This window comes from Gopherus flavomarginatus, chromosome 4 (assembly GCF_025201925.1).
Source record: "Gopherus flavomarginatus isolate rGopFla2 chromosome 4, rGopFla2.mat.asm, whole genome shotgun sequence".
Lineage (NCBI taxonomy): Eukaryota > Metazoa > Chordata > Testudines > Testudinidae > Gopherus > Gopherus flavomarginatus.
In genome coordinates this window covers 2375668-2401508 of record NC_066620.1, presented here as the reverse complement: position 1 = coordinate 2401508, position 25841 = coordinate 2375668, and the positions used below count along the sequence as shown (strand labels likewise).

The 25841-nt window shown below is 45.7% G+C and overlaps 1 long non-coding RNA gene across 4 annotated transcripts in view; it reads left to right on the top strand.

Annotated features, from left to right (window-relative positions):
* Positions 1–25841, top strand: part of LOC127049898 (uncharacterized) — a 201298-nt gene that overhangs the window by 60673 nt on the left and 114784 nt on the right. The gene's annotated exons all lie outside the window — the stretch shown is intronic.

Below are 25841 nucleotides of genomic sequence, written 5' to 3'. Positions count from 1 at the left end.
ATATTTTTGCTGCTGCCTGACTGTGTACTTCTGGTTCCAAATGAGGTGTGTGGTTGACTGGTCAGTTCGTAACTCGGGTGTTTGAACTCTGAGAGTCTACTGCGGCATTAAAACAACAAGGAGTCCGGTGGCAACTGTAAGACTAACAGATTTATTTGGGCATAAGCTTTCGTGGGTAAAAAACCTCACTTCTTCAGATGCCATCTGAAGAAGTGAGGTTTTTTACCCACGAAAGCTTATGCCTAAATAAATCTGTTGGTTTTTAAGGTGCCACGGGACTCCTTGTTGTTTTTGTGGATACAGACTAACATGGCTACCCCCGATACTGTATCATTGTAACAAAGTGGTGATTTTCTGTAATATATGTGATGAATCCTAGGCATGCCTCAGTTTCCCGCTGTACTTTGGATTGCTTCTCAATGAGTGCAAAAGGGTTAACACTGCTCCAGGAAAAGTGAAGGAGACAGGAGGGGTTTGTGTGTGCCCATGAGCACATCCATCTGTCTGTCTTTGCCCTCTGGTGGAATGAATAGAGTCACTAAAAACTGGCTGAAACTGACCCAGATCAACAGAGGATCCAGCAAGACAGAGACGGCCCAAGGACTGAACATTGCACACGTAGCAGCAGGTGGGACTTGGGAATGGAGCTGGAGTTACTCCCTTTTGGAGGGACTCGGGAGCGTGGACCTGGGGAGACGAGATGGAGCCAGAGATGGAGTCCATCACAGCTTGGGTTGCCCATCATGGCACTGGTTTGACCAGGGTGGACTATGGCGTAACCTCGGTCTCTCCGTGCTAGCTCGAGGATTGCCAGGTTCTGCAGCCAGATGACCGCCTGTGTCACTGTGTGTGGTCCCTGGGAACATTGCGCCCTGAAGAGGCAGTACACCCCCCCCGCAGGCCTCCCGTTTGGCTGGATTTGCTCCAGGGCGCGTGGAGTGTGACAGCAACAGCTAGTGCCACAGACCTGCCCCTGTGAACTGTGTGGGTCCTCGGGGCCTGGCCCACTAAGGGGTCACTCCCAGGAGATTGGCATAGCCCAGACCTTCGACTCCTGACAATCGTAGATAGTAATTACCCAAAAAACCCAACCTCGGTTCGTTAAAACAGCCAGTGGGATGGGCGTGTCCCTCGTGTGTGGGTGAAGCACCGTGACGTCTTACAGCTTGCTTGCAGTGTACACGGGGAATTAAAGGGCAGAAACTTCAGCCATCTCCAGGATCCCCATATCTCATTTCTGCTCCACCAAGCACTGCCAGGTCTCCCTGGACATTGGCTTGGTCTGCTCAGTGCATTGGGCAGAGCCGCGGTCCTCCCCCTCTCCACTGTGTGTTCGTCTTCTGTTAGTAAACGCTGATGGACAAGTGGCAAGCCGGCCTTCTCCTACTTTGCCAGTGAGAAGTCACGGTGAGCCAGAAACGAGGCCAATGGAGCCTGTGGCCATAGGTGGCTGCTCCATGCCCAACTTCCTGGTGTTGTGTCCTGTGATGTTGGTGCAAGTGCATCGTGCTGATGGGGGAGTTGCAGTTATCGGCACAGAGAAATAAAATCCACCTACCTCTGTACCTCCCAGACTCCGATGCGTCAGTGGGTATACAGGCATGATTTGAACTGTCAACATGGTACCGCCAGCTTGCCCTCCAGTGACAATGCATGCCTTGCTGCCCGAAAGCAGTTCCCAACTCATGGGCCAGGGATTATGCCACAGCAGTGAGGCCTGCATTATCCAAAGCAGCTGTTTATGCTGCAGTCCCACCAGGAATGAAGGTACCATCAGAACCACTGAAGAATTAGGGCTTTATGGCTAGAACCACAGAAGGATTTAGGGGCCACATTGCATGCCTATGTCCAAAATTTAGGTCCTTGGAACCCCACTCAACTTCGCCATGTTGGCACTTATGTTTCTGCCAGCAAAGTCTCCACACAGCTTCGAATTTCGGCCAGTGGGCACATGCAAGGCCAACCAGGCCTGGCTCCAGCTCACGCCTAAGCCCCAGCAAGGTTCACAGATTAGATGCACTATCCTTCTTGTGGTGCCTGAGCCAAAGGGCAGTGAGAATGGCTGTGTAGCCTGGTGGTTCGGGCATTCACGGGGACACTGAGATTCAAGTCTCTTCTCTGGTGAATATCTACTGATCGATACCAAGTGGAACTGCATTACCAGGAGAGTAAGAGAGCCCTGCCCCAGAATACCCCATCAGCACTCACCTGGGAGGTGGAGATCATGTTTCTGTGTCAAATCAGCTGGGGGGTGGGGGTTTGACCTGGTTTCTATAACTTAGATCAGTGTCCTACCCACTGGCTATAGGGGGACCCCCACCTCCCTGTGAAAAAGGGGTCACCTGGCTTAGGTAACTAGCTCCCACAGAGGGTTCATGGCTGTGACTCCCAAGTGCAGGGAGACACCCACCATTATTAGCCCAGGGTCGGGCACCTAATTTCCTCCGAGGGATGGCGCATGAACCCTGCGTCTCCTGCTGGCTCGTGTAGACAGCTGCCTGCTCAGCGAACCCCATCTGTAGGAGCGTGTCTGTCCCCATGCATCGTCCTGGGAGCCTGCCTGGGGGCTGTGACTTCCATCAGCAGTTCCAAGGCTCCTCCTCATGGCACATGTGCAGCACTGAATGGTGGAAAGCCCGTTGTGTCTGGGGAGCTAGCAGCAACCTCCACACCACATGGCTGCTCTGCAGTCTTCCCAAGGAGGCTTTACACCCGACACACGCCCCTACCGCCCCTCTGCTCAGAGAGCTCTATAATGGGATGTGGTTTGACCCCAAGTGGGAGGGTTGAGCCCAACACACCAGTTATTTGCATACGTTTGTCTGAAATGAGTGTATCAGTGACACATTTTACGAGGGCTTGGTCTTCAAAACACCTACTGTAAAAAGGCACATGGGCCGCCTCAGTCATGTCATTGGCAAGGAGCTGTCTGGCTGCACCTTTATCATCGCACCGATCTCCCAGCGCGCTCAGCAGCACTGACTCTGCCTTTCCCTCCGAGACAGGGAGGTGCTACCAATGGGTCACAAGAACCCCCCTCCCCCCAGCTGCTTGTTTAACCTGGGATTAACACAGAAGGGGTGAGGGGCTGGGACCTCAGCTCCTTGGTTTTCACACCGATGGAGCAGCACCACTTGGCAGACTCATTTTGGTTCATTTCCCTGGCTTGGAAAGCAGAGACTTTGTAAAATCTAGGCTAACTATATACTGATGGCACCTGTCTCTGGATGTGGGGCAGCTCGGGGTTTGCTTGTCACCCAGTTCATTTCCAGAGCAAAACATTTGCTCTTCAGAAGGATTTTAATGTCCCAGGGATAAAGTCTAGCAGGGCTGAATAAGCAGAGTCCAGGGTGCGTGTGTGTGATTCCATTGCTATCAGGGAAATCACCCCCACCTTCCCTTCAGTTCGGTGGCACAGCTTTAGTTTCACGCTCCTCGGAGCCTCCAATAGCACATCGCCACACCAGGAAATCATGTGGATGGTTGCGTAGCTTCTAGTGACTTCTTTAAGAGCATCAGTTTTCAGAGCAGAGAGGGAGGAGATGCATTTTTCCCTTTGGAAGGTTTTTATTTTTACAGTTAAATAATAATGTCTTGTCTTTTCCAGGACCGAAGGACTCTAAGTTGCATTTGCATTTCCTTAAAATGAGTGTTTTCCCATTGTACTTGCAAGATTTGTCAATGAAGCAGGTGAATGCAAGGACACTAAGAAAACAATACCAGCTTAGAAACATTCATATATTACTAGATGGTAAAACAAGTCAGACTTTGTGTGACACTGAGGCATGGTCACATTACTTGTGCTGAAGCAAATTCAGCTAGCATAAATTTGTGCCATACAGGGATTTTTTTCTTTGTATTCTAGAGATTTTAAATGATTTCAGGATGACTCAGAAGCAAAGGCTGGGTAAGAGAAAGCACCAGACTGAAAATGCTATTGCTGTTTAAGATTACGAAGGAAAACACCAGGAAAGGACAAATGCAATTCACACAAATTCTGTGCTTCATTTGTGCCAGGGCTTGCCAAGGCTGAGTCCCGGCACCTCTGGGCTTGGCAGCTCAGAGCCCTGGCACCTCTGGGCTTGCTGCACGAGTTAGGAATGTAAAAATATTCCTTGCTCCCCAGCACCTCTTTCATTACAAATTAAGTTCCACACAAAGTGTTTTTACTAACAATAGCATGAAGATTAATTAGGAGGAAGTGCAGCATGAAGTACAGTAATGAAGCAATTGGTTATCATTATCTGTACTAACTCCAGTCTGAACCATCCATAGCAAACCCAGCTCTCGTGCTAATTAGTAAACCCAGACCATGCTGACTACTGATGGGAATCCCAGATTACACTCTTTATAAGGGCACACGATAGGCAAGTGAGTTACTGAAAAGCCTGGTGAAAAGAGGTGAGTAAAATGACCCAGTTAATGGAAAGTTTATTCCAAATTTTGAATTTAATAAAGGAGTACATTGTGCAGTATCCCTGCAGACAAAAGGAGGGCTGTCAGATGACTCTGTTCTCTGCAATGCAGTGTTATGGAAACCCGCTGGCCTCTTCTGTGATGAAGGCTGAGACACGCCTTCCATTAGAAAACTAGTTCTGAATCTGTCACCCTCCCCACACCCAACCAGCTGGGTCCAATCCAGCCTGTAGTGTCACAGGTACTTTCTTATGCCAAAGTAGCATTTTCCAGTTTTGTTTCTGGGGTTAGCTCAGTGCTTCCCACCCTGCAGGAGGAGGAGACTAGAAAGGTCACAGATGGAAAACAGCAAGTGTGGGGAAAGGCATGAGAAGCTGGGTCTGCTCCTCTCCGAATGCAGATGGGCTGAAGCAGTGGGAGGTGAGGCTGTGGGTGGCTACTGAAAGCTGCCCGTGACAGCATTCCCTATTGCAGTCAGCCTCCACATAGAAGGCTGCAGCTGGCAGGCCCAGGCATCTCTCTTCTCCTGCCTTCGCTCTTGCCTGTGCTGACTGAGCATATGTGACCCAGGTCTACAGAGGCACCAATGGTCACTCTGCCCAAGCCTTCTGCTGAATGGGGGAAAACAAGAAGGCAGAGCAAAAGGAGCAGGACTAGCCAGCAAGGTGTGTCATTGGTAACAGGGTTCTGGCTAGCAGGGTAGGATGAGCAGGGGAGTAGTTTAGCCTACTGAGAGTGACTGCTTCCTTGCAAGCATGGCTTGCAGCACAAGTCCTGGAGGAGTGAAGTACTGGTCCTGAGGAAATCTGAGGGCTCTGAAAGCCTCACTGCCTCAGCAAATACACTTTGTCTCCACAGCCCACAAGCCATTCACTGCATTTGGGCTTAAAATTCAAGGAGTTGAGCTGCCAGCTGCTTTCTCTCTCCAGTGACACAGCCAAGGGCCCATGAGGTAGGGAGAGGCTACAGGAGGTTCAGAGTTAAACATGCCCGTCCCTCTCGGGAGCTCTGGGTATATTTCAGGGGGTTGGTTTAACCAAAGTTAGTACTAATCTAACACAAAGTTCTCTTGGCAGCTGCACAGCTCCAAGCAGCCCTGGACACAAAGCAGACAGCCAAGGTAACACCCAGAGTCACTCTGCTGTTTCTCTGGGGCGTGGCCCAGCCCCAGGGTAAGGTACTGAGCCTAGCCATGCTCAGCTGCACTAAGGCCAGGAACTGCCGTTCTGAGCTGGCTGTGAGAAAACACAAAACATCACCCAGGCTGCTGGCTGAGGCCACAGGGGCCTGCAAACAGGACCTGCCCAGCCTGCCAGTGATGCTTTCAGCAGCCTCTTTTACTAGTATTTTTTCCCCTTTGGTTTTGAATGGAGCAGATACATGCTGCCTCTCCTGTATCCCTGCACTGGGGCAAGGGCCCAATCTTCCCTGCCTGGAGCTGGGTGGAGTCATTAACACATGCAACTGCCCCCAGCTGTGTCCATTCCCCTGTCAATCTGCTGTACCAGCTGGCTGAATGCCTATGTCATTTCCTTTACAAAAGCCAAGATGGAGACTCTATCTATCTGTGTCCCACCAAGGAGTGTGCCTGACCACTAGGTTGGTTAGTTTTATTGTCTCTCTTCTCACCCTCGTTCATTTGCCCGATGGAGCCTGCTCTGTTTTGTCTCCAAGAGCAAGTCTTTAGTGTGTTGACAGGCCTCTGCTCCTGCACAGAGAACCCCCTACAGACCCCTGAGACCAGGCAGAGCCTCCTGACTCCCCCAGGGCCAGCTCAGGTGGTTCTCAGTGCTGGATCGGGGGCCCAACGTTGCAGCAGCTGGAAAACCACAACGGGGTGGTAAATGCAGGCTATGAGGTGTGTCCCACTGCTAACGTAACCGGAAGGCTGTTACCTGGCTGTACCACAAACCCTTGATATGTTCTAGTCATTATTTCTCCTTCATGCTTTGTTGCAAAGGAGCTGGCAGAGGATCTGACCAGTGCATTTTGATGGCTTTTCATTTGTATCAAAAAGACAATCCGCCGTTATCAACCTTCCAATAACTAATCATTGCCTGTGGGTGAGGGACAGGGCTGTGGGAGGAGAATGGATTTTCATGTCCAGTTTCTAAGGGGTGCTTCCAGCCAGCTCTGAGAAAAAGGGTGACTGACAAATCCATCAATAGTTGCCTCTCAACATCCGTTCACACAAGCCCTGATGCGACATCCATTGTCACAACCCCCCAGTGTTTGTATGTGTAAGTGACCCTGTTTTGCCAAGTGTGGTTTTGGTTCTTGAAAGTGAACAGAGCGTATTCCTTAGCAACAAGCTGTGAAAGTAATGTGGGCGATGAACAGAGGTGCTCCAAAAATCAGCTGCCGTGTGTCAACTGTGACAAAGTCTAGAAAGAAGAATCATCAGAGAATTCTAGTAAGTGTCAAATGGCTACAGAGGAACAATCCAAAGGGTTTCAGCCCTGTGTTTGTGTCACAGACAAAACAGCAACTATTTATTCTCTCTGCATGATGGTGAAATTAATCAAGGTGAATGAAGTTTGTAGCCAGAATTTTCAAATGTGAGTTCCTAAAGTTAGCCACCTGAATCCCTAGTCTGATTAGCAGAGGTGCTTCACCGTGATTAGGCACCTGAAGACCCAGTAAAGATCAGTGCCTTTGGGGGCTTTTAAAAACCCTACTGGGTACCTACATGCCTAAATACTTTACGAATCTGGCCCTGACCGTTTCCAACTCCTAGTGACTTCAGGGGGAACAGGAAGGGTTGATGCGAAGGAGGGGAAGCTGGTACAAATTACCGGGGCCCAGTGGTCCAGAAGGGGGCCTGGGGTCTGGCTTCGTCAGCCCTGTTTAGCTGGTCCGCCCTTGCTGGGGGGCCCAAAATATTTTTGCACCGGGGCCTGAACCCGCTCTCAGCGGCCCTGGGAACAGGCATTCAGCCCCTCTGAACTCAAGGCCTTAATTTAAAAACAAGTGATTGGGGCTGGGGGAGGCCCACCTGTGGGAGTCTAACACCTCTATTAGTATATTAAGTCCTCGCCTTTGTGCAGGAGGCACTGGATGAAATCCCATGGCCTGTCCTGTACAAGTCAGATTAGAGGGTCACAATGATCTCCTCTGCCTTAAAATCTATGATTCATACAATCTGCTGTTCCAGAAAGCATACAATCTGCCCTGCTGGGCCTCCGCTAACCGAAGAGAATGCAGTAACTTGACTTCTTTCCCACCCCAGAAGTGTGCGATTGATAAACACACACTTCTTCAAGGGTTAGCTCTAACCGGAGCCTGAATATACAGAGAAGCTGACAGAATGAGGTTTCTCATCTCACTGCCTGGCGAGCTCCCTTGTGCATTGAGAAGAGAACAAACCCAGACAATCCCGTAGTGGCACTGCTGTACGCAATCTGCTAGATCACCTAGAAGTACCCGAAACATCAGTAATGAGGAACAAGCACTTTAAAAAAACTGAACACTTGAAACACAGTGAGCAAGGGCACCAAGACGATATTAGCCTTTCTAATCTTTGTTTGAGGATGCAATTAAGTGCTAAAGGAAAACACCATACATGGACTAGAATCACAGTCACTTTCAGGTTCCACCGATGCTGTAGTTTGTCGTTAGCCAGGCTCAACGATTGCCGCTGCTGTTACGTTTGTTTTCCTTGAGTTCTTTTGCATTATCAAGTGCCTGCCCTTGATATCAAGGGATTAGCCCTGGTACAATTCCATGGTAGCAAAACAATGTGGTGGTTAGGAGTATATTTATACAGTCTTTGATTCTCTTCCTCTGCAAACCATGTTATAAGCAATGCAATTTTACATAGCAGTAACAATATGCAATTTGATTTGACCTTTACTTTTAAATCTTCATTAGAACTGAACAGACAAAGTGGGCAGTAAATTTATGCAGCAAGGATAATTTTAGGCCCCAAGCTTGTGATGTAATGCACAGGGAAATGCCTGCACCTGCACACAGCCCCATGGGTTTCTCTCTGTGCAGGAAAAGGACTCTGGCTGCAGATATCAGGTTGCAGGATTGGTTGGTTGTGGAGTTGACTGACAAGCACTCAGGTTGATGGGCTATGCACATATCAGGTGGTATTCCTGACAGCGAGGAATTTTCACAATATAAGGAGGATATAGAAAGAGTGGCACTGTTCAGTGGCATTGAATACATTGGTCAAGCTTACATCATATGATCCACCTTTTCGGGGGGAGATACAGCCATGGGTTTCTGATTTGCCACATTGTCTACTGCAATTTTTATTTTGCTGTTTTCAAAACAGAACATACACAGCTCTTTGAAACAGCATTCAGGGAAATAATTGATTTAATGCATCAGTCCAAGTATTTGGTGGCCCTCCTCTCTGTCATTGCGTTAGACAATTTTACGTAAAACAGTGGCCTGTTATTTCACAAACATGTCTGCTGTCCAGATGCATATTCAGTTGTCCTGTTCCATGTATAATAACCTCAGGATTACTGACTTTCTAGCCTCCCATAATTTGTTCCCTGTGGCTAATTCTATGCAATCCATCTTGTTGCAGAATTCCATTTGTCATCCATGTCTGTTTGCTTAAATGTTGTTTAGGTAGAGAGATGCAGAGTGAATGTAGAAAACCTTTCTAAATCAAGACAAGACAAGACAAACTGGTCTGATAAAGCCTTTTTCAGTGGGGTTTCATCTGGAGAGAAGTGTAGGTAATGTGTGAAGCTGACAAGCACAATAAGCCCTTTTAAATGTCACACACCATAAATGACTTCTCTCATAATAACCCAAACTTTTTTTAAAATATATATTTTATGTAAATACATTTTGTAAAACCACAAGATGTTTCTCTCAGTTTTGTTTTCAGCTATCTTTGATGAAGAGATTGTTGGCTTAGGTGTAGCATGCCAATTACAAATTGAGTTCAACGAAACATTTCTGTGTTGAAGGAGAGCTATAGTGTGACACACATAAAGGAGGCATAGTTGACATTCGGAACCATTGTTGACATCCTGAGATCAGAGGGGAAATTATTTGACTTGTGCTGCCAAAATCTTATATTATTATCCAGCACTTACGATCCGTTTTAGTAGTGAGTGTGGGTGCATAAAAACACACACACTGCAGCATGATTTCAAGATTCTTATGAATGTTATCACTCATTTCATGACTAAATCACCAGAATGTATAAAACCTCTGTCATATAGTTAATGTATTATTGTTTTAGATTAATTTTGTGTAAGAAGAAATTTTGAAAACTTTGTGAAACTCCTATTATGATTTTCCAGGTGGGTTTCATTTTCAGGACAGCTGTTCTATATTATTGGTTGCAGAATTAATCTGTCACGAGGTTACTTGTGTACGGAGGATCAGAGCACTTGCATGTTTGCAGACAGGAATATGTCTCAACGCATCTCCTAGAAACTGTTTATACTTGAAAGGTGTATTCTCTGAAAATGTGAAAGATCAAAGTTAGATAAGCACATATAAGGCAGTTTTCCCTTAAAATGTTTTCTCCAATGTTAACACTCAAATACAGTTTATACAGGATTTTGATGCTGTATATTTGCAAATGTTAGATGTCTATTCTACTGTGCTACAAAGTAACTTGTTGCCTAGTAATGATCTAAATTGATGTATGTCTAAAAATGTCCAATATTCTAGCCTTTTCAAATGTGGTGAGATGTGTTAAGTGCTCTTTTATGTGTACCTTACTTTGTCAGTGTCATGTTTCACTGTTTCCACATGACTCAAATCAAAATGATTTCCTAAACCTTGCGAGTGGGCTTTTCAAGTGAGTGGCAAATATTAGTACCATATATAGTATGTGTAATCATGCACCCTATAAATGGATGAGTCAAAATTTGAGTTTAGAATAATACTATACATTTCACTAGCAATTTAAAACTCTGTTCTTACAATAGTCACCTAAAGAGAATGTTAGTTAGAGAGAAATATACAATGCAATGTTTCAGAGTAGCAGCTGTGTTAGTCTGCTTTGGCAAAAAGAACAGGAGGTACCTTAGAGACTAACAAATATGCTCAAATAAATTTGTTAGTCTCTAAGGTGCCACAAATATAATGCAATGTTAGAGGAATTTAAAAATATCAAATAAGAATTAACTTTGATTTCAATATTGTTCAGCTCACTGTTTTCAGTGTTTAAACAACAATCTTGCTTGGTCAGTTTATTCTTTTATTTGACTGTGTCTTGAGTTATTTTAGATTAACAAGCAGAAATGTTGGTTCATTGCTGCTCTAAATGAAATTACTTTACAAGAAGTAGCAAAGAAAACATACTGTGGTGGGTTTCATTGAACAGTAAATGTTGGTGATTTTTTTTTAATTGGTCGAGGGAAAAATAAGTTTCAAATTAAACTGTTTTTTGTAGTCCACAGGAAGTGGAGAGGTTATTGGAAGAACTGATCTCTGAAAATCTTAGACAACAAGAGAAAACACTTGATAACTATTATACTGCTAGAATTCATTGGAGGAGGGGGTAGGGAAAAACACAGTACCAAGCATTTCATGCTAAATTTTATATGGAAAAAGTACTGAAGAACGTTGTTAATTTTTAACTGTAGTGGTTAGGAATATAAGCTAGTCCCTTCCAAATTCAAAAGTGAAAACCTGTGCCGAGTTTTGAATGAAAGGAAATTATCCTGAATGCTGTAAAACAGTCTTGGTTGTTTTTGGGTAACTGTCTGTCCATTTTTAGAAACCGTTTGAACTTTTCAGCAACACTTTAATTTGATTCAGACTGCAACAGTATTGTCAGGAAAGGGAGCATTACTGAATGGTTTCAGAATGTGTCATTGCTCCTTGATTCAATCTGAGACAAAGTGTGTGTGTGGGAGATATTAATATTTAAAAAGTCTGAGAAGACTTGTTACTATTTCAGATATCGCCTAGTCTGGAATTAAGCTTCTCTCTTTATTGTGGTGCTAAACGGACTTGTTATTTTCAAGCTGTAAAGCTTCTGGGTTCTCAAATGGTTATTTGGTTTAATTTCAATCTGAGTGCATACATTAGGCTAGCAAAATGAAAAGATTGCACCATATCAGTTTCTGTGGGTTAACAACAATTTATTTTAGTTTCTACAGTTAAATTACATTGCAAACATACTGTAAAGTTAATGTTTGACTTGCATTAGTTTCATTTTGTTCCTATATACCGTGATTCTGTGGTATTAGCTTGCTATTTGGTTTCAATATTAATATTCTACAAGCACTATGTTGGTATCATTTATTTTCAGTGATAAATAACTGCTTAACTGATTTCATTCATGCGGCATCTATCAAAAGTAGTCTTGATAGTATTGGTATTACAGTTTGAATAACAGCTAGTGAAAATCATGTGTAAGCATCCAAAAAGTCCTATTTAGATAACAGCAGGTTTGACTTCTATCAGAAAGAAAATGGGGAGATACAGGTAGCTTGAAATAAAGTCAATCTGCTGAAGAAGAGCATTGATAAACACTAGAGTTTGAAGGCTCATCTGAATTGAGGCTGGCACTAGCCAATCTTCATTCTGTTGTGTGTCCTTTAGTAAAGTTCAGTAAAATGCTTCCATCCTGGATTAAATTTACACTTTTTCTCACTGTAGTGGTTTTTCTCTGGAACTGTAGCTGATACTGTTGCAAGCAGTTTTGGAACAAGATGTCTGCCTAAAACATTGGCCACAAATTGCAGATGATACTGATAACAAAAGCCAACAACGTGAAATATGAAGAAAAACAACACATTCAAGGCTGCAAGACCACTAAAGATCTTTTTTTGTGTGTTTTTTCCTAGTTCTGTATTGATGGAATAAAAACACATGAAAAGAAAATTGTCTATTTATCAGATATGTTTTGATTAACCATTTCATCTAGAAATGTTTTAGATTACCTCACTGAAAGCAAATGCTACTGACACCTACATGTTACAAAAATAATTAAAAGGCTCCATGCTTAATATGCTGGAATACTATGTTAAGATTCACAAGCTGTCCCTAAAATAAAATGCACCTTCCTGCTCCTCATATTTGAAGATTTCTGAAGTAGTGTTATTCAAGCAGTGAACATTTGACTTTAGATTTTGTTATTACATTTACAAGCAATAATATAGTTGCAAAGTGTAGCACCTGTTTTGTATTAATGTGCCTATGACTACATTCTGCATGCATGGGTCTTTGTTGAACCTGACAATAAACAGTGGCTGAAAAACAAGCACCGTAAGAATGTTCATGTCTGATTTAAATCAATGTTTCTATAGTAGAGAAGGTATAGGGAAAAGCCTAACATGAATCATTATTAATATTCAGGACAATTTTTCTTCTAAGACATGCTAAGCAATGTGAGTACATTTTCCCCAGTGAGGTATTCATTTAACTTCTCTTCTAAGAGGAGACGAATATTGGCACCTGTTGGAATATAGGGCTCTTTGTTCAAATCAACCGGGTTTAGAACAGAAATTTGGATGAGGTTTTTGTTTTTGTTCTACTTATTTAATCTTTGTTTTTATAAATAAATACAAATAACTCAAACTGAAACTTGATGGCTTTGGTGATGATAAAAGAGCAGCCCTGGGGAAATTTTCTTCATTAACATGTTCTTTCACAACCCACACTCAGTTTCGGTAGGAAAATTTGTTAACCTTTGCAGCAGCAGCAGCAGCAAATACCCTTTGAAGTCCAAACTTACCAAAACTTGCTTCACAATTTGAACATGATTCTGAATTGCAGGATTTGTTTCTATTTTAAGATTTGTGTGCAGACAGGCAAACCCTATCGCTTCTTTGTACAGAATAGAGCCATTTACAATTCCAAGGGAGACTTAGATATAGAGTCTGCTGCTCTTTTTTGTTGTTGTTTTTTATTTTTTAAATGTGGTTCAACATTTTATGAAGGACACAGAGCTTGCTGGGGATGGTTTGTAAGGAACCAAGGCTGCAGGGACAGGTGACGTCCAAAATTTGCCACATGGAAGCAAATTTGACTTAGTCTTTGATATTCACAACCTTATTTTGTTTAGCTTTTGGTTTATTAGGTTTTTTTGTTGTTGTTCCTTGTGACTGACTATAGCTAAACCTTCCTGCAGGAACTTAAGCCAAGCAGCCAAATGTAATCAGCTAAAGCAGCTGAACATGGGGAAGTCAAACAAAAGAGCTGTATAAGATTCTGAAGTATTGCACTTGGTTCGTAGGTATTATGGTGATGGGCACTCAAGTAATAGCTCAGCTCAACAGACAGATGTTAGCACCCTCCCTTGCATATCTTTGGGGACTGTGGAGGAGGGAAATAATGCACAACTGTGGTTTCTGTGGAGAGGGTAAATACCCGGCTGGCTCTTGTCTGGGCAGGTTCGGTGTTGTTGACCTGTGTGTGTCTGTGGAGTACACCTGACCATTCTGGAAAAAACCCTTTTTTTTGTCGTGAGACCGCCAGAGCTGTATCCTCCTACCCAAAGGCTGACACTTTTTTTTTTTTAAGTTCTCAAGTGATTTCGTAGCTGAATCATAACTTATTTCTTAAATTGCCATCTGTGGGCTCTAGGAAGGCAGAAAATAAAAAGAATATGGAAAAAAATACTCCTTTTTGTGCATAACGAATCTGTATGATTGCTGGTGAAGTACAATGTACTGGCTTTTAGTATTTGCAGCTTACTTCCTGTATGAGGTTAGTTTGTTTATCATAAAAAAACTATTTTTAAACCTATTTCTGCCAATAAGTAATTTGAATGTCAATGTAAGTTGCCAAATGATGTTTCACTGCAGCCGAAGGTTCTGCAGATATTTCTACATGAAATATTACATCCTGCGTCATACTTGGGGGGGCGGGGGGGGACTGCAGCAGTTGCACTTACTAATATCTGCCTGTCTCATTCTGTCAGCTGCTCTCAGGGCTCACCTCTGCACAGGGGTCCAGGCAAAGGGAGCACCCTGACCTTGAGCCTGATCACCCCACACCACAGCCGTGAGCCAGAGCTCCCTGCAGATTGTTCTCTCAAGGCAGAGGCCACTTTGGGGATCCTGAGAGCACAGAGTCCCATGAGCACAGTGACAGGAACCATCCATAGGTGTGGCCATTGCTCCCTTTGATCCCTCCAGGTTCACCATGGTGTATTGGCCTGCAGAGCTGCAGGGTTAGCGACTTCGCTTCTTCCCCTCGGCCTGCCCCAGCTCAGCCTCCAGCCTTTTGTGACGCCCCTTCAGCACAGAGCATCGTGGGGGGTCCTGAGGCTGAAGCAGGGTGGGCAAAAGAGACTGCACCCCCCAGCCTTAGCCGGGCAGAGCTCTGGGGTTGCATTTCTGCCTCTGGCAGGGGGAGGTTGGCAGCATCATCTCCAGAAGAAAAGCCCCACCCGCTCAGAGGCCTAGCAAGACCCTGCCGCCTCTCCTGAGCATAACACAGCCGTTTCTCATGGCCGTGACTCAGGGAAATGGCCAGCAGGTTCACCAAGGCCTTTCTGCAGCTGTTCTGGGCTCCCAAGAGGCCGTGCGTCCCGGAGCACCAGCAGGAGGGATTTGCTCCTCCCAGCTTGAGGCTGCAGGGCAGAGGGGTGGCAGCAGTATCTTTACAGCCTGTGCCGGGGGGTGAGGTTGAGCTGGCTGCTATAACCCCCCGCTAACATGATAGAGAGGTCCCTGGGGCGCTTGCCTTGACTCGCTGACCTCCCCTCTGCTATGGCCCTTGCAGGTTGGTGCCATTCTCCATGGGCCAGGCTTTCAGGCTGAAGCCCGGGTTGTGTCTGAGCCACATGGGCTGGGCCAGGCCATGCTGGCCTCTCCTATTCCCACCCCACAGGCACAGCTCACGAGGTCCCCTGCAGCTGATCCTCTGCCCCTCTTGGATAGAGCACCCCAATCTCCAGTGCCAGCATCAGGATTTCCGGCTGCCTTTTCAACTGCTCTGGGCTCTTGAGGGATGGGGAGGCTAGTCTCTTCCCTTAGCTTGACCCCTCATCAGCGGGGGGTCAGGCCCGGTCCCTTCACACCTGCCTCACAGCCAGGTCTCCCTGCAGCGCTGGCCTCCTCCTGAGTAGGGGTCGAGTGTGGCTGTGGGGGGCTGTGCTGGGAAGGTGGCAGGAGCCAGCAAGGGGGAAGGGAATTATGGAGCCAAGCAGTGCCCTGATGGGCAAGGTGCATGGTAGGGACAGGCAGCTGGGATGGGGCACGGTCACCCTGGCTGGCTACCTCCCCACAGTCAGGGATTGCAGAACAGGGCAGGCCCTGACTGCCCTCTGAAGAGCCAGGAGTGGGCCCGTGGCTGAGAGAGAGACTCCTCTGTACTCTTCTCCCACCTTCCTCCACACAAACCTGGGCCCCAGGCAAATGGGTCTCACTTCCCAGGGGCCAGTGCAAGTTTCTTCCTGCGAAAACATTTCCATCCCTGTCTGAGCCTCTCCACCTGCACCCTGCGGGACGGCCACTGCGTAGACTAGTCGAGCCCTCAAGCCTAGGGGCAGCTGCCCTTGTGCACAGATGCTCAGCAGCAAGACATGACCAGGGTCATCTGACAGCTCTGGCTTGCCCTACAGAGCAGTGTCTTGTTTTATAGGCAGTGTGGCTCTGCCAGTGGCCTGCTGGGTGATTTGGGGCAAGTCGCTTCACCATTAACAGCCTCAGTTTTCCCATCTGGAAAATGGGGAACAAGATGCTTCACTCTTTCTGCAAAGTGCTCTGAGATCTGCTGATGCACCAGGCTTGATAAGAGCTAGGGATGATTATTTTACATATCCTACTGGAGCCTGGGATCAGGGACATGTCACTTAAGAGGGGTACAGCAGCTCTGTGCTATACCAAACAACTCACACCTAGCACAGAAAGAGGTGAGCCAAGGGCTGAGCCACAGAGCCCCTGGGGTAGGTCAGCTTGGACTTGGGCCCCGGGACCAGAAGAGCCACAGGCAGTGAGAAGAAAGGGAGTGATGCAGAGATCCTTGTCGAGGCTACAGTGGAGGTAGAAATAAGTGTTAACGTGATCCTGTTGGAAATGCTTTCACTGTGAGAGCAGCCCCAGGCCCCGGCTGAGCGTGTTTCTCTGTCCGTCTGTGCAGCGGCTGCACATCTGAGCAAGTTGCTGCCAGGAGGTATGAGCGCCTGAGACCATCTCTAGTTCAGACAGGGTCCCACGCAGTGGGTCTGGCTATGTGGTGCATTGGGTTAAATGCTGCTTCTTGCCCAGCTCCTGGCAATTTAAATCAGGAACATCTACACACTCGGATTGGAAAGGGGTATTCCAGGGACTAACTCTACAGTGGATATTTGCAGCACTGGGACATGAATGTGATACTTTGGACATTTCTTATCTTTATTGACTCAAGTGCTCTGGTCAGAAATGTCCCGTAACTCATGCTAAATCACATGATTTAACTATGTACTGTACAAAACTACTGACAGTCTTTGGTACAGAGGTGACCTAAATTATTTAAACACTTCCTGGAAAAAACTAGGGATTATTTAACAGAAATCGCAACAACATAGCAATGTGAATGGGGAGACGTGGTTACCATTAATAACCATAATAAAGTTTAGAGGTTGTAAGCTATGTAAATAACTTGGGTCATCTCTGTGGATACAATACATCGTCTTGCAAGGGACTGCAATTATACGTCACTGGTTATAATGGACAAACTGCATCTCCTATGGGCAAACAGGGCAGTGGGGGAGCACTTGGATACAGGTATTTGCAATGTGCGTCTGATGCAGGTACAAGGATACTTTCTTGTGAAGAACCAGAATAAACACAGTAAACCCCAAACAAACTCTAGTGCACATTTTTATTCCATGTCATGTTGTTGTTGTAACAAGAGTGATAAGAATGAGGGTTAATGTGCACTGGAGACAGGGCATTACCAGAGAGAACTGTAACAAACGTCCGCCAGAGAAAATGCCCTGAAAATATCTGCACAGGCTTGCAATTCTTCTTCTGTACCAAGATAAGGGGAGAGACTGAAATGGAAAGGACAGTGTTTTGCTGAAGCAACAACCCCAGTTATGGTGTATGGTGTATGTTACTGTCCTGCGTATGAAACCGGTTGGAATTTTTGAGTTGTATAATTTAGATTGTCCTATTATGTTGGTGTCTAACTTTTAAAGTCTTATTTAGCTGGGAAGTGGCTTGGAGCACATTTTGCTCTGGGTTTATCAAATCCGTGCTCAGTAAAGAGCAGGAAGTTAGGTGGAGGGACATAAATGACATCAAGAGCAACTATTGAAGCCCACAAGAAAGTCTTATTACCCAATGCTGTGTTTAAACTCAGGAAACATTAAAAATTGTCTTCTACGTTCTGAAAAGTGCACATCGTTACACAGAGAAGGGAGTGGTTCTGTCGGCAATGTCCTCTCCCTGTGATCTCAGCATCCCGATCTTGGTCTACACTATAGAGACTTTGGTATGTGTGGGCATATAGACACACACACACAGAGGTAGAGCTGGTAGTGTGGCTTATTAAGGTTGCCCGACACTTCCAATTATAAGACATTTTCACTTGCTTATAACTTTGCTGGATTTTAGCTGATTGGACTGAAAGTTTCCATGCTAGTTATCTGCTTGCAAGCTGAATATTTTTGGAAACTTTCAGCCAAACCAGTTCTGCCGTTGCTGGGAACGAGGCTAGGGAAAAACTGTGTCTTGCTCATGTTCAAAGATAAGATTGCCAGAAATTTTTAACAGCTCTGTCACCCCATGCTTTAGAGTAGAGACTTGAAATTTGGCAGGGGACGGGGTGGCCTTTTATGGCAGGGATGTGACCTTGGCCATTTCTGAAAATCTGCTCAAGTTTGGTCAAGTTCAAAGCTTTGGAAAAATCAGTTTGCCCACACTTGCTAGAGACTTGCTGGAGTGTACCAGCTAAAATCTCCAGCCGCTCACAGCTCTGAATGCTGACCAAACTGTAAATGAATGCACCATCCTCACAGAGCGCCTGTGGTCCCACAGAAAACAGACTCCTTCACAACTCAACACCAATTGTTCCCTAGAGCATCCTCTGTGCGGTGCACTGAATGAGGCAGGATCTTGGGGAGAAAAGAGTCTGTGATCATATAAATTAAAGGCTGTACCATACGGCACGTGCACAAGGGGAGGGGGAGGGGAATTAAGGCAACATTAACGCTGGCGTTTCCTAACCTGAGGGCTTGAATTTGTAACCTTAGTAATGTATCCGAGGGGTAGCCGTGTTAGTCTGGATCTGTAAAAGCAGTAAAGAGTCCTGTGGCACCTTACAGACTAACAGGCGTATAGGAGCATGAGCTTTCGTGGGTGAATACCTGCACGCGTCTGATGAAGTGGGTATTCACCCACGAAAGCTCATGCTCCAATCCACTTGTTAGTCTATAAGATGCCACAACCTTAGCAATGTTCTTTAGCCTAGCTTTGTGTGTGTGAGAGGTGCATACAGACTCATGCAAACTTTTAAAAGAAAAATTACTACAGAGTGGTATTTTCAAATGCACCGAAGTGATTTAGGAGCAGAAATCTCATTGAATGTTGGGGGGATTTATGGTCCTCAGTCACTTAGGCTCAGATCCTCAGAAGTATTTGAGCACCTTTTAGATGCTTTTGCAAATGCCGGCTAACTCCCACCTGCCCCTGAGCCACCATTACTTAGCTGATTTCTTAGCCACATCCTGTAAAGTTCGAGTTTTGTTTAGCTTTAGCTCTCTCTTGGTGCCCGGTGGTAAGGCCATAAGAGTACAGGATTCTGGGTGGACGTGCCCCAGCACAGGGCAAAGAGCCATCCTTTCAGGGAAATGTTCTTGGTTGTGGAAGCATGTGTTGAAAGCACCAGGACTGCATAGCAAGGGATGTGCGCTGCAGGGGTGTGATAGGATTGTACTCTATGGGGCACATCCTTGCACCTGGTCTCTGGGGGCTCTCGGGGGAGCGGAGATAACGTGGCTTTGGATTCCCATTCCTCTCCCTGGATCTTGGCCGCTGAGGGTGGGTTGAGTCCATAGCATGAAGCAGAGCAGCCCCAGGCCTGCTCTACATTACGCTGGCTGCCCACAGCCCACAAAGAAGGGATGGCGTAGACACCACTACAGTCACCCTGCAGTTTATTCCATTCCAGGAGATCCTCCTCCAGCCATCTGAGCCGAGTTTATGGCTACATTGTGCTGCTGCAATGGCGCATCACGGCTTTAGCAGGTCAGGGGCCTGGCTCTAATCTCTTCACATTAAGGCCATCCAAGTATACAGGAGGCCAGACTAGATGGTCACAAGAACCTGCAGGGAGCTCTGTAGCTCTGGAGTGCTCTCCCAGCACCTACCTGTTCAGGTTGCAGCTCGGCTGGTGTTGGACAGTGAGTACAGGCACTGGAGCCAGGGCCAGACACATGCTAGGGAGTGCCAACCTATGCACGAGACTGGTGACCAGCATCTTGTGACCACTGACTTTTTGCAGGACGGAAGATTCTGGCCACATTTTCAATTCAGCTGATGGCATTCTGCACACTTCTGTTCCTCCTTAGCTTTCCAGTTGGATACAGCATTCTTCAGTGTCTGCCCTAACCTGCTGGGCAGTTTTGCTGTGTGCTGTTAAACAGCTGTGGTGTTTCACCCCAGAGCTGGGTGCATTTCTGAGCTGAACTGATCCCTGAAAACCAGTCTGCAAAGCTCTTTGAGATGAAAGTCTTTACATCAAAGCGAGGTATTACGTTGTTAGTTCATCCCAGCAGAGTAATAGCCATGTTCCTGTTGGCTTCAATAGAAATGTCGAACAGGTAGCTTCTGAGCTATCACATGTAAAACTGGTGTGAGTGAGGTGAGAATGAGGTTATCCCATGGTCTGCCACTTGACAGACAGGAATAATGGACTTGGCTCTGATGTCTGTCATTATTGGATGTGATTTCAAAGAGCTGCGAAGTTGACATTTATCAGAAGTGTGTAGGTACAGCTGATCGGCCTGTGGTGGCTTAATCCAGCCCGTACAAAGGCTACAGACTGAACTATCTTTCATTTTGAGTCACGAGCCTGCAAAGTGTCTGAAGCCCATGCTCTTGTCACTTGCTGTGTTTGTTGTGTATGTGGTTGTGGCTTTCCCAGTGGGGTGTTTGACTTGGGGTTAAAAAGAAAAAGTTATCCTCAGATGGTGATGTCAGATAACCATTATTTTCTGGATGAAAACTGCTATCGGCAAGTTACAAACCCCAGAATGGGATCAGTGACAGATTTACCACTGCAGTACAGGGGCCCTGGAGGGAATAGACTAGGTCTCAGGTGAGCTGTGTTCTCTGTAGTAGTTTTTCTTATCCCTGAAAAGTTCTATGACATGAAATATTAGTTTAACTCTAACATTTTGCTGATAATACTACTCTGAAATGCTACATTAGAAGTGTTCTAGTTGTTCCAAAATCTACTTGTACAGCCCCAAAAGACCACATGTTCACATACAAAGGGACTGTAAATAGACAATAAAAAAGTTTGGTTTTTTTTCTATTTCCTCAAAACTCACTTCTCAGAAGAGAGTTTCATTTACCATAAATTGTTTACCAGTAAAGTTAAAACCTCAGGAAAAAAAATAGCATCTAATATTTATAAAAGTTGCTGTGATTGAATGGAACTTGCTGTTGAAGGTTTCCAGGCACTGAATTTGAAGAGCATTAGTAAACCGGTGAAATGTTCGATTTTATTTTTTATATTTATACAGTTAAATTATTAAATGTTTATTCTCACCACAGGATAAATTGTTGAAAAATGACATTTTTTCCTATTTGCTGTTCCCCATTTTTCCATCCCATTCCCACTTCCCTTTAAAGAAAATGTTTGACTCATTAAGCCCAGTTAGAGCTGAGCTAGTTTCTAGGACACATTAACTGGCCATTGTGGTTAAAACATGTTGTTTAAATATGGTTCCCACATGAGCTGTCCATGTCCAGGAACACCACAGGCTGTGCATTAGAAACAGGTGTCCCAGGACCTTTCAATTCCCTGCTTTTACGTTGTCAGCTGTGGGATCGATGAGGCCTTCAGTTTCTCTACTGAGCTGATATGTAACAGTGCCTCAGAGCTCAGCTGGGTGCCCTTCTGACATCCATCCCTGCCTGGCACAGCTCTTGCTGCAGCTGAGGGGCACGTTTAGAAGGCGGCGTGTGCCCCAAATGTCGTCATGCTGTGAGACCAGCTCATCCCCTGAGCTTGTGTGAATACATAAGGCTACTTGGGTGAGGCTGCCTTGGGCGCTGTGGAAAATTCCACCCCAAATGGTGGTTTCGTAAGTTAATTTTTCACCTCCAAAGACTTGGTTGCAGTTGGATCGAGTTGGAATGAGTTGACTGGAACCCTCTGGAGTCCCTGCTCGATTCTTCCCATCAAACTGAGCCCCATGCTGTTTGGCATGATTAGCACGCTCTGCTTAAGGAAGGGCCAGGACTAAACATCAGTCCCAGGCAGGTGTGTTATCAGAGCCGTGTGCTCAGCTCAGGACTGCAGCGTTGCTGGCTGTGCTCCCGGATTCATTCACCACTCTCCAGAGTACTAAGCTGACACAATGATGATTGAGTGCAGGCATTGGGATTCCTCTCTGAGCAGAAAGGAGGGCAAGACAGACTGCATGCTGCTGATGGACCCCATGTAACAGGCCTCCACCAGCAATCACTGGCTACTCATGCAATAGCAAGTCCCTTCTCCTGATCCCTTAGTCGTCGTGCTGCGTTTGTCCAGACACAGGTACCAGTGTAAATCAGGAGCAGCTTTGCTGCCGCCACTCGAGTTGCACCTTTTCTACACAGGTGCAAGTGAGAGACAGGAGAGGCTGAGTGTGCAGGGGTGCTTGGCACACAGCTCAAAGCAGGCCTCCCTGTGCCCCTGCACCGTCCGTAGTCATTTATGCCAAGGCCAAGGGGATGTAAGACTGGCAAATCAGAACCCTTTACCAGGGCAAGGCATTCATTGAGCCTGCTCGCTCTGTGAACTCATAGACTCATAGACTCATAGACTCTAGGACTGGAAGGGACCTCGAGAGGTCATCGAGTCCAGTCCCCTGCCCTCATGGCAGGACCAAATACTGTCTAGACCATCCCTGATAGACATTTATCTAACCTACTCTTAAATATCTCCAGAGATGGAGATTCCACAACTTCCCTAGGCAATCTATTCCAGTGTTTAACTACCCTGACAGTTAGGAACTTTTTCCTAATGTCCAACCTAAATCTCCCTTGCTGCAGTTTAAGCCCATTGCTTCTTGTTCTATCATTGGAGGCTAAGGTGAACAAGTTTTCTCCCTCCTCCTGATGACACCCTTTTAGATACCTGAAAACTGCTATCATGTCCCCTCTCAGTCTTCTCTTTTCCAAACTAAACAAACCCAATTCCTTCAGCCTTCCTTCATAGGTCATGTTCTCAAGACCTTTAATCATTCTTGTTGCTCTTCTCTGGACCCTCTCCAATTTCTCCACATCTTTCTTGAAATGCGGTGCCCAGAACTGGACACAATACTCCAGTTGGGGCCTAACCAGCGCAGAGTAAAGCGGAAGAATGACTTCTCGTGTCTTGTTTACAACACACCTGTTAATGCATCCCAGAATCACGTTTGCTTTTTTTGCAACAGTATCACACTGTTGACTCATATTAAGCTTGTGGTCCACTATGACCCCTAGATCTCTTTCTGCCATACTCCTTCCTAGACAGTCTCCTCCCATTCTGTATGTGTGAAACTGATTGTTCCTTCCTAAGTGGAGCACTTTGCATTTATCTTTATTGAACTTCATCCTGTTTACCTCAGACCATTTCTCCAACTTGTCCAGATCATTTTGAATTTTGACCCTGTCCTCCAAAGCAGTTGCAATCCCTCCCAGTTTGGTATCATCTGCAAACTTAATAAGCGTACTTTCTATGCCAACATCTAAATCGTTGATGAAGATATTGAACAGAACCGGTCCCAAAACAGAACCCTGCGGAACCCCACTTGTTATACCTTTCCAGCAGGATTGGGAGCCATTAACAACTACTCTCTGAGTACGGTTATCCAGCCAGTTATGCACCCACCTTATAGTAGCCCCATCTAAATTGTACTTTCCTAGCTTATCTATAAGAATATCATGCGAGACTGTATCAAATGCCTTACTGAAGTCTAGATATATCACATCCACCGCTTCTCCCTTATCCAGAAGGCTCGTTATCCTATCAAAGAATGTTATCAGATTAGTTTGACATGATTTGTTCTTTACAAATCCATGCTGGCTATTCCCTATCACCTTACCACCTTCCAAGTGTTTGCAGATGATTTCTTCGATTACCTGCTCCATTATCTTCCCTGGCACAGAAGTTAAACTAACTGGTCTGTAGTTTCCTGGGTTGTTTTTATTTCCCTTTTTATAGATGGGCACTATATTTGCCCCCTTCCAGTCTTCTGGAATCTCCCCCGTCTCCCATGATTTCCCAAAGATAATAGCTAGAGGCTCAGATACCTCTTCTATTAACTCCTTCAGTATTCTAGGATGCATTTCATCAGGCCCTGGTGACTTGCAGGCATCTAACTTTTCTAAGTGATTTTTTACTTGCTCTTTGCTTATTTTCTCTTCTAAATCAACCCTCTTCCCGTAAGCATTCACTATACTAGACATTCCTTCAGACTTCTCAGTGAAGACCGAAACAAAGAAGTCATTAAGCATCTCTGCCATTTCCAAGTCTCCCGTTACTGTTACCCCCTCCTCATTGAGCAGTGGGCCTACCCTGTCCTTAGTCTTCCTCTTGCTTCGAATGTATTGATAAAAAGTCTTCTTGTTTCCCTTTATTCCCATAGCTAGTTTGAGTTCATTTTGTGCTTTTGCTTTTCTAATCTTGCCTCTGCATTCCTGTGTTATTTGCCTATATTCATCCTTCGTGATCTGCCCTAGTTTCCATTTTTTATATGACGCCTTTTTATTTTGTAGGTCACGCAAGATCTCAAGGGTAAGCCAAGGTGGTCTTTTGCCACATTTTCTATCTTTCCTAACCATTGGAATAACTTGCTTTTGGGCCCTTAATAGCGTCCCTTTGAAAAACTGCCAACTTTCCTCAGTTGTTTTTCCCCTCAGTCTTAATTCCCATGGGACCTTGCCTATCAGCTCTCTGAGCTTACCAAAATCCGCCTTCCTGAAATCCATTGTCTCTATTCTGCTGTACTCCCTTCTACCCTTCCTTAGAATTGCAAATTCTATGATTTCATGATCACTTTCACCCAAGCTTCCTTCTACTTTCAAATTCTCAACAAGTTCCTCCCTATTTGTTAAAATCAAGTCTAGAACAGCTTCCCCCCTAGTAGCTTTTTCAACTTTCTGAAATAAAAAGTTGTCTGCAATGCAGTCCAGGAACTTATTGGATAGTCTGTGCCCCGCGGTGTTATTGTCCCAACATATATCTGGATAGTTGAAGTCCCCCATCACCACCAAATCTTGGGCTTTGGATGATTTTGTTAGTTGTTTGAAAAAAGCCTCATCCACCTCTTCCGCCTGATTAGGTGGCCTGTAGTAGACTCCCAGCACGACATCACCTGTGTTTTTTACCCCTTTTAGCCTAACCCAGAGACTCTCCACCCTTCCGTCTCCTATGTCCATCTCCACCTCAGTCCAAGTGTGTACATTTTTAATATATAAGGCAACACCTCCTCCCTTTTTCCCCTGTCTATCCTTCCTGAGCAAACTATACCCATCCACACCAACATTCCAGTCGTGTGTATTATCCCACCAAGTTTCAGTAATGCCAATTATGTCATAGTTGTATTTGTTTATTAGCACTTCCAGTTCTTCCTGCTTATTACCCATACTTCTTGCATTTGTATAAAGGCATCTAAGATACTGGTTTGATTTTGCCTCCCAGCTTTGCCCTGACCCTCCTTCCTCTCTGCCATTATAGCCCGTGCTCCCTCCTGCTTCCAACCCATCTCCCAGGTCTTGTTCCCCACTTTCCTGTGGGCTTTGCTCACCTGTCCCCGTCGAACCTAGTTTAAAGCCCTCCTTACTCAGCAAGCTGCCCCTGCTCCTGCCTCCTCGCTAGTCATGGAGGCTCTGCAGCCCTCAGTCTGTATCTGCACTGGAGACCTGCACCACTGTCCGGTTGAGCTGGATTAAATACGAACAGTTCAGTGCATCCATTCTGGTTGTCTGAGGTTCTTGTCAGGCCCCCAACCCCACTGCATCTGAGCACCCGACAGTCATTACTGTAGTTACCCTCACTTGGATAATGGCACTGCCTTGCCTCCCCATTGGACAGGTGGGGAACTGAAGCAGAGAGACTGTGACTGTCTGAAGGTCAGGTGGAAGTGAACCCAGCTCTCCTGAATCCCAGGCCAGTGCATCATCGTCATGCACCTTGGATAGTAGGGGGTTCAGAAGTTAGCTGAACCCTCACCCAAGGCACTAAACCAGTTCCCGCTGAAATGGCTTAGGCTGAGCCACTTTTCAGACCTCCTGAAAGCCTCGTCCGCTCCAGCCACTTCTTGAAGTGATTGTCAGCTGGTTGTAGCACAGTGATGTGCAGAG